This window comes from Lynx canadensis, chromosome C2, assembly GCF_007474595.2.
Source record: "Lynx canadensis isolate LIC74 chromosome C2, mLynCan4.pri.v2, whole genome shotgun sequence".
Lineage (NCBI taxonomy): Eukaryota > Metazoa > Chordata > Mammalia > Carnivora > Felidae > Lynx > Lynx canadensis.
This window is the reverse complement of record NC_044311.2, coordinates 66548884-66562239: the sequence shown is the minus strand read 5'-3', so window position 1 is coordinate 66562239 and position 13356 is coordinate 66548884. Positions and strand designations below refer to the sequence as shown.

General features: G+C 36.6%; 1 protein-coding gene across 1 annotated transcript in view; it reads right to left on the bottom strand.

Moving 5' to 3' along the window:
• Positions 1–13356, bottom strand: part of NLGN1 (neuroligin 1) — a 462429-nt gene that overhangs the window by 351513 nt on the left and 97560 nt on the right.

The following is a 13356-nucleotide window of genomic DNA, read 5'->3' as shown; positions in this document are numbered from 1 at the left end:
AGTAAAATTAAACTAATATTAAATGAATACTGATTTTGTGCCTAGTCTTATGCCAGTCATCATCACATATAATATTTTATGTATTTTAATGTTCCTATTTTTACAAAAGAGGAACCCAAGCCTCACAAAGTTTGTCCATAATTACACAGTTAATTGAATCCCAGGTGGGACAGACTCTCATAGTCATGATAGAGTATCAGCTAGGAAGATACAAAGTAATCCAAAAGATTATTCTCTCCTAATAATCTTCCTTTATGATAAAATCCATGAACTTCCTCCTTATATAGGGAGGCAGTATTTGATTCTGCAAATCAGATCTTTCATCTCAAAATTTGGCTCTAGCTTCTGTCATTTGGATTCTCCCTTTGGAGTACACTTACTCAGATTTCTTTGCTAGAACAGGTTTTTCAGCAATGTGTATCTTCTTCCATTTCTAAGTTACTCTCATTTAATTAAGCGGCATGCCAGAAATCAGCTTATTCTGCAATTACAGTCTGCGGTTGGGGGGAAAACTGCATCCAGATTGTCACAAAATAAGTCTGCTGTCCTGCCCTCTGCTTCCGTTGACAGTTTGGTCCCATCATTGAAACCATCCAGAACATTCATTTGTTCCTATATTCAAAAAATTTATGCTGATTAAAGCATTTCAGATTTGTTCTCAGTATTCTCCAGGAGGCGATGAGGCCTCAACCTCACAAGACCAGGATATCCTTTATGGATAAAATGAAACACATTTTTTTTTGTTTGATCAAATTCAAGCACATTTGTGAAAAACCAGCCTCATCTCCATTTTCCATATATTTTGTGTAATTCTCACTAAAATATGTATCTCTTTAGGCTTTACAATAATAAAAAAATAGCATTAAAAGAGCCATTCTACTGAAATTGCTGTCTTGAAAGTCACCAGTGATTAACTGGTCATCATATCTAATGGCTTTCATGTAATTCTTTATTGTCACTATTATAACAACACATACAAAGAAATTTTACATGTATCCAATCATTTCATAGTAAATACAATACAGTTGACCCTTAAACAATACAGGGGTTAAAGGTGCTGACCTCCCACACAGTCGAAAATCCACATATAACTTTTGATTCCCCCAAAACTTAACCACGAATAGTCCACTGTTGACTGGAAGACTTACCTATATAACATGAACAGTAGATTAACACATATTTTTATGTCATACATATTATATACTATATTCTTATAGAGAGAAAAGAAAATGTTACTAAGAAAATAATGAGGAGAAAATATATTTACAGTACTCTACTGTATTTATAAAAACAATATATGTGTATAAGTGGACCCATGTAGCTCAAACTCATGCTGTTCAAGGGTCAACTGTAATTAGACTGCATTGTAATTATGTGCTTCTCCTATGTACTTCCTTAAGCCAGAACTTATTATTTCCTTATTCCCAATGTCTCTCCATTTGGGGTGATCAACAGATGAATGAGTCAATGGATGGACAGCATATTTCTAGGATGCCACAGGTGTGTTTTACCAGTTGTGTTTAGAGTTCCATAATACAACAGATATGATACCTTCGGTACAATGTTAATATCTTTCAAAGTAGGGGGTTTATAATCTTTTTAATGAATTTCATATGGCATCTTAACTGAACTTCTTTATTGCTTCATGATGTGTTGCAACATGAAATGACGTAGCTGTCAGGTATCATTACAGTTCTGAATAGCTTGCTCATCAAACTCAGCAAAAGTGAGGTGGCTGAAAGGCAATTGGATGCAGACCTCTCAATGAGTGATGATCAAAATAAGTAATCACAACCGCACGTACTTTCACTATGTGCTACATGCTTACACGGCATTAGTTTATATAATGCGCTGATCTGATCTCATTCGTACAAGAAACCTAAGATATCTAAATGTAAATATCTAAATAATCTAAATTTTATAGATATGAAAACAGGCTCAGAAGAGTTACTTTCACGTGTTGCCTTCCCACACAATCTTGATTCAGCCTAAAATGATATTATAATCCAAAAATGACATCAGAAAAAAATAAGAAAGATTAGAATAAGTGTCAAATATGAGCACTAATCTGGAAATAAAATCTACATGGACATTGGATGCAAAATAAGACATTATGATTCTCAAAAAAAAAAAAAATTAAAAGGCTAGTCAAGGGCCAGAATAAAGGAGAAGCAGATTACAAGTTACATGACTGGAGCCTCTAAAACTGTGGTTCCCCATTGCTATTTCTGACACATTTAGTCCAATTTACAATAGTATCTGCATGATTTAACAGACAAAATGGGTCTTTTTTACTTTATTACTTTAAATAGAATGTATTACCAATGGTCTAAATAATTCTAGAAGTTACCTGGTTATTAGCAGGAGAATATATACATATATTTTTTTCTTTCTGGAATGCTCTTGGAAAATGTTGAAAAGCTTAATTGGATTTCATTCAAGATCAATAAATTTCCTGCCTACAGATATAGACTTCAGTCTACTGATCTGCCCAGAGTAAACAATGCTTTTAATGTAAATGTGTTCAATCTTGACATCCATGTAGACAGTTGCACTTGACAATGAATGAATTAATTGTGTCTTCCATATGCAAAGGTGTTGGTTATTCATGAGATGTAGGTCATGAAATTTGAGTTTTTTTCCCAATAGGAAATCAATTTCCATTGATTTGTTCACATACTCTTACAAAATAATCCTTGAGACCAGAAAAATGCATTTATAACTGGTAGGTTGGGGTTAGAAGTATAATCTATAATTATGGAATAGGGTCAGGTTAGCCAGGCCCCAAGAAATTCATGCCCATGATCTGGACCCTGTTAATATGTCCCCCAAACCAGCTAATCTAAAGGGCTAAAGTCAAATTAAAAGTGTACATGATTTAAAAAAGTTACAATTAATGCTATTAATAATTTCATTGATTATTTTTAAATGCACAAAGATTATATGTCATTCAAAATAAAATCCCATGCCACAGCCAAATATAGGCACGTCATCTAATGAACATCACCACAAACAAGGTATGGCATTCTTTTAGCTTAAAAAAAAGTCCAAACAAATAAACTTGAAACAGTTATTGATTTATGAAACAGTGATCTCTAGAGCTGACCCAGCATTAGTGTGCAGGGCCTGTATCAGGGAACTCAAATCGTTACTCCACTCAACCTGGTGATCTTGCAGTTATTGATTTATGTTTGCTTCAGTCTCTCCCTGTCTCAAAGACCCCACACCTCCATGTTTTCACTTTCACACAGCAATAACAACCACACACACATGCACACACACACTCACACACATACACAACTTCTTTACTTTGTACTTTGTCTTGGGCCATGAACGTATGCACCTTATGGATAATACTATTTTTTCTCTCTCACTCTGTATTTTCTCCTTTTTTTCTTTTCTCTATTCTAGTAGCCTCCATGTTTCATTGCTTCTAGAGATATATAAGGCTGACCACGAGGCAGTCTGTAAGTCCTACTGGCCTCTGTTTTACAAAAGCCTAATTCCTTTGAAGAAAAGGCAACGGGATTGGGAAAGGTTGAAGTGGAGCAGAAGTTCCCTCTGACTCGAAAGTCATTTGTCCCAGGAATTGGGGAAGGGGAGAAGTCTGTGGGAATTAGCCACATGTCAGAGAGTGATGAGATCTCAGAGGTGAATCTTGGGGTGAACTAGGAAGGCAGAACCACAGCTTAAAGATATGACACGTTCATTACCGTAAGGAAGAACAGGGCCCCCCAATTTCAAAAGACCACATTGGCTTGTCAATGAGAATGCCAGTGGTAACCACACTTGACTGAGGTTTAGTACCATATCCTTGTTTCGATTATATCATGTAAGTCCACTGGAGTGTGATGTGATTCTGGTCTGGGAAGAGGACCCTAACAATGAATGAGATGGAGTTTTCACTAACCAACAGGAGAGTGTGTTTCAGTCTATAGTTTTAACCTTCTTCAGTATATATTCTTCTGTTTTAAAACAGCAGCAACAACAACAAGTTAACAGAGACTCCTCAGGTAAATTAAGAATCACCTCATGGTTAGAAGCAGAGCAGTCTTGGTAAGAATTCAGTTTAAAAAAAAAGAGCAAAACACACACACACACACACACATATATATATATATATATATATATATATATATATATATGGCATCAAGCACTTTTCTTTAGCTATTACTGAGTTCTTCTGTTTGACATACTTTTTGCATGAAGTGAAATGTGGCCTGTCCTTGCCAGAGTAGATAATAGTACCTGGACTCTAGCCAATTTAGTTAGAATGTTGAGAGAGGAGAACATGTCAGCATTCACTGTGAGCCTTACCCAGCTGCCTCTGTCAATGCCTTCTTATCTGTCTTCCTCACTCCTTCCTGGGCTGTCAGCACTGAACCTGGCATTCAATGAACTGCTCTACTGCTACTTAAAAATATTCAGCTAGAAAATCATGTGGCTCTTAGTTCCTGTGATCATTAGTTTGCGGTTATAATGAACTTTTAGTCCTATGGAAAACTCTAGAATGTGGACTTACAGCTGTTCTTCCCGTATGCCAGGATATCTACTGTCTAAATTCTAAATTTGAAAGAAAATGCATTCCAAATGCAAACCACACCTTTTAAGCAACCTTGCAAATTGCTTTCACTCTTCCACTTCTCTTCTACTAATTCTATCTCCTTGGTACATAAACTGGAATTCTTTCACACATGGATTCTTTCTTATAAATTCTTTTCTGTTTCTCACTTGAAGCAGCACTGCTCTGGGGACATAAAGGAAATATTCAAAAGTGTTGGCAGAACTACATTTTAGTGTCTGCCATAGCTTGGGTGAATGAGTTTTCTTAAATAAAAGAGAAAGAGGAAACTAAGGATGCATTCTAGTTGCTGTAGACTCCTGAAGGGGCTCACCTCACCACTCCAACCTCTACATGCTTTTCTTTCATTATCTTTTTCAATTGAAGAGATAGTAATGTGCCTTAAAGGAGGTGTTCTGTACAAATACAGAAATCACTTATAATCATATAACCCATACTAGTTTCATTTAGCAAATTACCTTCCTCATGCATGTATATTGTATATAATGATAGTGTATTACAAAGCCCATAATTCTTCTTCTGCTATTTCTAATACTATTATTTTTTTATTAAGTTTATTTATTTATTTTTGACAGAGACAGAGAGGGTGAGCGGGGGAGGGACAGAGAGAGAGGGAGAGAGAGAATCCCAAGCAAGCTCAGTGCTGGCAGTGCAGAGCCGGACATGAACCATGAGATCATGACCTGAGCTGAAACCAAGAGTCGGACACTTAACCTACTGAACCACCCAGGCGCCCCATGTAATATTGTTATTTTTATATCATAAATGTTCCTCCATAAGTCAGTTTTAAAATTCAAATCTTTTATGATTACATTATATTTAATTCTGTTGATATATCTAATTTAGTAATATAGAATTTACTAACTTCTATTTCTAATTTAGTACCTATGGATTGTTTTTGAGGTTTTGTTTTATAGATGATGCTGCATTGAGAATAACCACATACTGAGAGCCCTGATAGATACACGAGGCATAGACCAGACACTTAACACATATGATTTATAAGGCTCCCAATCACCGTTCAGGGTGGATACTCTCAAGTCTGTTTTACAAATGAGGGAACTGGAGTCTTATAGAGGTAAAATACTTCCCCAAGGGTATTCAGTGAGCATGTGGCAGAACCAGGATTTGAAATTCATATCTATCTGGCTCCAAATCTCATTCTTTCTCCTCTATGTCATAGAACTCTTTATTTAGTGGAATTTCCCCAAGATAGAATCCCAAGAGTGGAATTGTCGAACCAAAGAGTGTGACTATCTCTGTGGGCCTTGTTACTTACCCATCACTGAAAATAACAGTGAAAAGGAGACAAGAAAAATCATGTGCAAACCTATTGTCTACCTTTCCCAAAGATCTCACCCTCTTTCTGATCAGAGGGGAATGCTGTCAGGCTTCATTTTTTACATGTGAGAAAATTATATGCAGGGAAATTTAGTTATTAGTTCATATTTCATGCAAGCAGATTTCTTGTGATTTTATGAAAAATCTTGGAAAAAATGCTGTTCAAAATTTAGCACGTTGTAAATAAAATATTATTACCATAGAAGATTTAAATATTTGCTTGCAACTCTATTTAGCATGGATGGAATTCTTAGTAAACAGAGAAACACATATTTAATCTGTGACTAAATAAGGGGCCTTTGTGTAACAAAAATTAGAGGGGTCCCTTTAACCAGAATAAAAATAAACGTCAAGGAGACAAAGGGACGCTTTCATGGTTTGAGATACACTATTATTATTATGCCTTTTCAACAAGTATCAATGCTCTCTCTTCCCTTTCACTGGAAACAGTGGAACCTTTGCTGAACTGACAGTCAGTTAGAGCCAGTCAACAGAAACTGCTTTGGGGCACGTGGTACCAAGAACTGTTGTTGCCATCGCAACTGCACTATGATAAATTAGCCTGTCGCCACTAAGTATTTGGTTTGCCTACATGCCCTAGAAGGTGCCGTTTTGATATTCTCCTTGACAGTTTTGAGCTCATCTCTGATTCAACCTTTTCAGCAGGCTTGCTAACATTTACATATATTGGGGGAGAGTTAAAGGAAATTAATATTTTTCACTCATTAGATACATTGTGTCACTGTATCTGAAGAATTATCATATTTAAGGAGTATTTTTGCATTCTGACGAAGTTTGATCATTCTTTCAGAAGCCATTCTATGCAAGGTTAATAGGGATTTATTTCACCTCTTGGATACTTACGTATTACTGTCACTGAATAATTGAGATAAACTACTAGATATAGTAAAACTAGAGGAAAAACTGTGAGCTATAAAAGCACTGGAGTTTGTAATAGCTTAAATAATTATTTCTCAAAAATTAGCACATTTTTATTGTTTAGGGGATTACTTTCTTAATAAATTCTGTGTGGATACAAATCAACAGTTTATTTTCTTTCCAGAGGTACGATGAGTTTAGCAGGTGTTTCTTTTTTCCTTTACTCCATTTCTTATGCTTAAATGTAATACAGTTCATTGATATTGGCATGTGAAATGTAATAAAATATAATGTGATTTCAGACAATGTACATGAAAATTTAATAATAGTTAATATTTAGCAACTATGTAAAATGCTTTCAGTTTTCAAAGTGTTTCACATAAATTTTCTCTTTACATCTTCAACACCCCTCACTTTATTATCACACCCATTTTACAGATGATTAAGAACAATTAGAGAAGATAAGAAATTTCCCAAAGTTATAATGAAATTAAAACAGCCCAAACTTAAAATCAAGTATCTGACTCCAAATATAGACTCTTTATGCTACATCACTACCAAAATAATTGCTTCTCTTTTTTCCAAACAAGCACATTATATGTACATAATATATACATTAGCTGAAAGCATTATGTATTATTTATAAAAATTCAGTAATTTTAAAATCTTAAATCCAGTTAAATATATATGCTTGAGTTGCATGTAAATCTGTATACCATACATAGAACCTAAATAAAAGAATGTTAAAGAAATACAAACTATTTAAGGAAGTATCTACATCATTATTTCCATATTCTTTCCTGTATGAGGTAAGAAAAGAAGAAAAAAGAAAACCTCAGTAGAGCAGAGTAAAATAGTAGCAAATTTCAAATTTTAGACTTAGAATGATCACTTGAATTACTGGAAGTGGGGAATGAAGGCTGATATTCACATTGTTGTAGGAAAAGACTGCATTTCTCTTTCTATGTCCCTCAGGGTTTGTCTCGTTCCTTAGTCCATGCTTTTCAAAGTATATTCCATGGATAAGCAACACAACCTATATCATTGGAGGGCATGCTGGAACTGTAGAATCTGAAGCACCACTCCCGATCTACTGAAATATAATCTGCATTTTAGCAGGATCTCAGGTGATTCATGTGCATTCCAATGTTTGACAAGCACTGCATTTGCTGGAATCTCTACCAGTAATCAGAAAGGAAAAGAAGAAAAATACAGAACACCAATGCCAGTGTCTCAAGTGCCTGGATGAAGACTACATTGACATTAGGGTTTAAAGCTAATAACCCTCTCACACACTGACCTGACAGATGAGACAACAATATAATCCATGGCAATAATTGGTATCTTCAAGTGAATTGGTTGCTCAATAGTGCAGACTGAACAAGTGAATCTTGATATGAAATTATAAAGTCTCGGATGCCAGGGACTGTACCTAGCACAAAATACACAGACGCACACACACATACACAATCCCTTTTGAATTGAATTCTGTTAAGGGAAAGTCCCAAAGCATGCAATGCTTTTGTTTGGGAAAGTCTATGATAAAGGATGATCTGTAATGCAGGCCCCCGGGAGCAATTTATCAACAAAAGTATCTGAAAGGGAAAAGAAGACCAACAGACTGTTAGCCTTGTTAGCTGGTCAAGTCCAGGGTTTGCAGTTCTGCATTGTTTTTCTTTCTAAGTGCCAGATGCCAAAGCCTGGGGTTCTTCTTTGTCTTAACTAAGCCTCCCTTACTCCCCTCAATCAAATCTTTCTTGCCTTGAATAATTCCATAAGGACTTCCTGACTTAGAAATTAGCTAATATAATAAAATGCATATGCCAGTCATTTCCTAAAAATGAATAATATTAATCTTGGGAGACAATGTCTTAATCCAAATGTGTGCCAGTAATGAAAGAATGATCCATTTTCCTCTTCCACTGATAGGAAGAGATTCTTTGTGACAGTGGAGACAAATGTGATTCTTAAGGCACCGGGCTTAAGGTACTTGAGTCTGGCCAGTTGATGTTATTGCATTTTAATCTTCAGATTAATTAATAAAGCTAAAAAAAATCTCTTTAGCCTACCAATAGTTCCCATTAAAAATGTTTGTACAGACATTAAAATTATGTTAACAGAATTAAAAATGAAAGAAAAATAATTATTGCACAATTCTACTATTCCTACAAACCAAATCATTCATTTTTTTTTTTTATTTCCTTCTGGTCATTTACATTAAATGTCTATTTTTTTTTTAAATATAATTTCAGTAATGACATCAATACCAATTGTCCCTGACTTTTCCAGCCCTAATCTGCTACCATTAGGCTGCATTCGGCCTGGTCCCAGAGCCAACTCTGCATTACACAGGCTTCCCACCCCACATAGGCAGGTGGTGTTATACTGGTGGGTGTGTGGTGATGGGGAGAGAAATTACTATTGTCCATTAAATATTTAGGCTGTTTAAATTTTGATGTATAATAAATAACTGTGAACTCTTCTCATGTACCCTCCCCTTATTATGAATTATTTCTTTAGGATAATTTACCATAAGTGGGATTATGAGGTTTGGAGATGTGAACATTTTTGGAGTCTTTTAAATATTATGAAAATTACTTTCCAGAAGCATGTTTTGCTCCATCCCTGAGGATCGGGGGTGGAGATAGAGGGCTGGCATTGGTAAGTCACAAAAACTGCCGACTGGGTTCTAATGTGCAGCCCTAATTTGAGAGCAACTACAGAGTGTCATGTTTTTTACTGCAAACTAGTCTGGGTATTAACATTTAAATGCTGTTTTTGTTCTAATTTAGTCAATATAAATATGCCTTTATTTCCTTGTTTTAAGAGCTTTAACTGACACATATTTATCATTTCTATCAAATGTTCCTTGTTTTCTCCTCTTAGCTCTGTAGTTGGTGGAAAGGTGAAAAATAATTGAAGCAACTGTAAGTTACACCTGCTCTAGGATACTCTTCTTTTACTGTCACTCTCAGCTCTTTATATGAAAAAGAAGAGAGAAAATGACTTAGCTTGAGGATAGAAATGTAGGGACGTGGGGTGGGGGGGAATAGTGTTTGTCCTTGACACTAAAGAAATCTGTGGAATCTGGACTCTGGAAATGCCATGCAGGTCTGTTCTCCAACAACTGGAAGGGAAATACATATTTTAAATGGTACCTCAAAGTCAGAGGGTATCACCTGACATTATGTTTCAATGTGAAATAACAAGGACTTCCTGGGGAAAACAAACAAAAAACCAAAATAACAACAACAACAAAACCTCTTACACTTAAATATCCTCTCCGAAAGTGATGTGAGAGATGCTGGTGGTGAAGCACAGCTCTAGGCTTTCTGGGTTTTGAATATTTCCTGCTTGCTGAGCCTGACCAGGGGTAATAATAAGTGGATAATTCATACCACCAATCCCACTTCTTTAATTTTAAATGATGATGACGCCCAGACAATGGGAAAGACCTTCAAGTGTTCCCAGGGAGGAAAAATGCCAAAAGCTATAGGAGAAAATAGTTTACAATTTGCTTAGTATTTCAGGCTTTCAAAGACATTTTCCTTCTTTTTTTTTTTTTAACATTTATTTTTGAGACAGAGACACAGCATGAATGGGGGAGGGTCAGAGAGACAGGGAGACACAGAATTTGAAACAGGCTCCATCCAGGCTCTGAGCTGTGAGCACAGAGCCTGAGGCGGGGCTCGTACTCCCACACCGCGAGATCATGACCTGAGCCGAAGTCGGTTGCTTAACCAACTGAGCCACCCAGGCGCCCCTCAAAGACATTTTCAAGAAGTTATTAATTAATCAAAGAGAGCCTTGGTAAGGTGGACATTTTTTATATTTCATAAAGAGAAGAAAAAAAAAGGAAAGAAATACAGTGCTACAGAGGCAGCAGATTTGAAATAGCCCAAAGACCACAGTGACTCTGTGTTGGGAATGATGGAAAATATGGTTATAATTTATCACAAATTTGTTCACAAAAAGTGATAGGTTGTCTAGAAAGATGGCAATGCAGTAATGTTCTGGAACTTTTCAGGGCAGTAGTGATATCTCTTTTATATCTCTAGAGACCATTCACAAAGTAGGTGTACAATAAGTGTTATAAAGCATTGAGTCTTATTAACAATTAACACGAGACATAAATTAGTTTATCATCTGCTTGTGAAATCAAAAGTAGCAGAGATCAGATTTCTGTTGAGTAAGATACACATAAGTGAACTGGATAGTGAAGAAAATGGACAGTGATCCATTTTATGATAATAAAATGGAGAGCAATATGATCTTGTGCATACACCATATAGGTTTAGGGGCCAAAGTTGGATTCAAGTGTGCTATAAGACTAGCTGTGTGCTCTTAAACACATTACTCAAACTCTCTACTTTTAAGTTTCCTAATCTATAACACAGTCAGTAATAACTAGTGGATAAATACTAGTTTTCTTTCCCCTTGAAATTAAAGAGACCCAATTGGTTAGGGTGCCTCTCTTTCCTCAACTAGAAAACAATAGCAGTGGAATCAGTGACCCTAGCATCCCTTCTCCCTTCAAGAGTTCTTTAATTCTATAATCTATTTACATAGGAGAGTTCAATTTCCTTGGTGTACCACAGGGATACATTCCTTGTGATTAAATTTCAAGGACCTCGCACAAACTGATGGAATAAATTTTTATTTCTGTCATGGCAAGAATTTTCAGAACCCCACAAATCCTACCATGTCAATCACATAATTTTGCCTCAAGGAAAGGCTATGCATGGAGACTTCCTTGTAATCATAGAGACAAACCTGCTAGAGAAAGTGTGGCTGTATCCATATCTTCTGTTATTTTTACCCGACATTTCTGTGCTTGCTTGAAATGCCTCAAGTGTTGTATTTCATATCACATCCATTGTCACTGGCAGATCTAGAAATGTAAAGTCACAGCCAACATCCAACAGGCCGATGAATGCCCCAGTGAAGGCCACACAAGAGGTATGTCTTCCTCTCTTTCAAAGATTTAGGATGGGGCGAGGCCAGGGATGGGAAACATCAGGAACACGTGCCATTATTCCCCTCCTTTGCCTATGGAATGTATCCCTGATGGACCAGAGCCCTTTTTCACTGAACCAGAGTGAAGCGTTAGAATTCTCCTTAACATATTGCTCTAAACAGGCAGTACAAATTGGGGTTGGAAGTTAACAAGAAATGTTTGGCTCCCCTCACTTTAGAGTTGTTTTAACAATTGAGCTGAAGTTGCAAATTCAAACTGTACACAATAGGAACAACAACAAAAAATAACCAAGAAATAGGCAGTGTTATAAAAATGAACAGAGTTTGAAACCTGTAGGAATAGACCTCAGCAGGCCTGAGGCCTAATTCTGCTATGGCAATGGTCCACTTGGGAAAGAGAGGCTGGGCAAGCATGTAGGGAGATTCTGGAATTGTTACCAATCGCTTGTATCAGGCAGCAGCCAGAACTCGCCTTTATTGCGAGGAGGAGCCAAGGAGGTTCAAAACCTCATGAGACCAGAAAAGGGAGCTTTTCTAAAGTTCTTATGGAATTTTCATCACAAGAAAATGGCAGAAGCATCAGTATCAGGGACTTCATGGGGACTGGAAAGCAGGGGCGGCCTGGCCTCCTCACTGGGAACACTGCGGTGTCTCCAGCTTTATGCAGTCTGTGTTAGTAAATTATCCTTTACCTACCTGAAGAAGAGGTCACTCTTGTTCTGCATCTGTTGGTATTTTTTTATCAAGTGTTATCACCATCATTTTGGTGACTACTAAGCAAAGCCACAAATGCAAATAAATGTGTCTGTATATGGTCAGATCTGGTCCAAGGCATTCCCTTCGGAAGGAGAAGTGATCCAGAAAAAGAAATGGAAGGATGTGCCATCCACATCTTCTTCTATATGCCATGTTGAAGAGGAAAACATTCACTGGGCCCCATGTCACCCATTTGTGCTTGCCTACTTGAAAATTAAATGAAAAAAAAAAGCTATAGGGGTGTCTGGGTGGCTCATTCAGTTGAGTGTCTGACTTTTGATTTTGGCTCAGGTCATGATCTCGCAGTTCATGGGATGGAACCCACACAGGGCTCTGCACTGACAGTGTGGAGCCTGCGTGGGATTTTCTCTCCCTCTCTCTCTGCCCCTCCCCCGCAATACTCTCTCACCCTCAAAATAAACAAATAAAACATTTTTAAAAAAATATATTCACATATAAACAATGGTCCATTGATGAGAAAAAAAGGCAGAAAATAAATTAAGCAAGGTACAAAACAAAAAAGGTGAAAGTTAAAAAGAGAGAAGCAGGTGCAATTCTAATCATGTGGCAGTAGGAATAGCTTTTTACTCTCTTCGAGTTTCTAGGGTAAAACAATGCCAAACTCAAAAATAAATATTTGTTGGACTGAAAATGAATGGAAGAAAGGGAGGGATAAGAAGAAAGGAAACAGAAAAAAAATGAGAAGGAGATTTTTACATCATACTTCTTTTATTTAAAAAGGCCTTGCAATAACAAATAATGGGTGGCCCCTAAAGGAACCCACAAGAATTTATATCAGACTAAAAACCTTAGTTTGACTT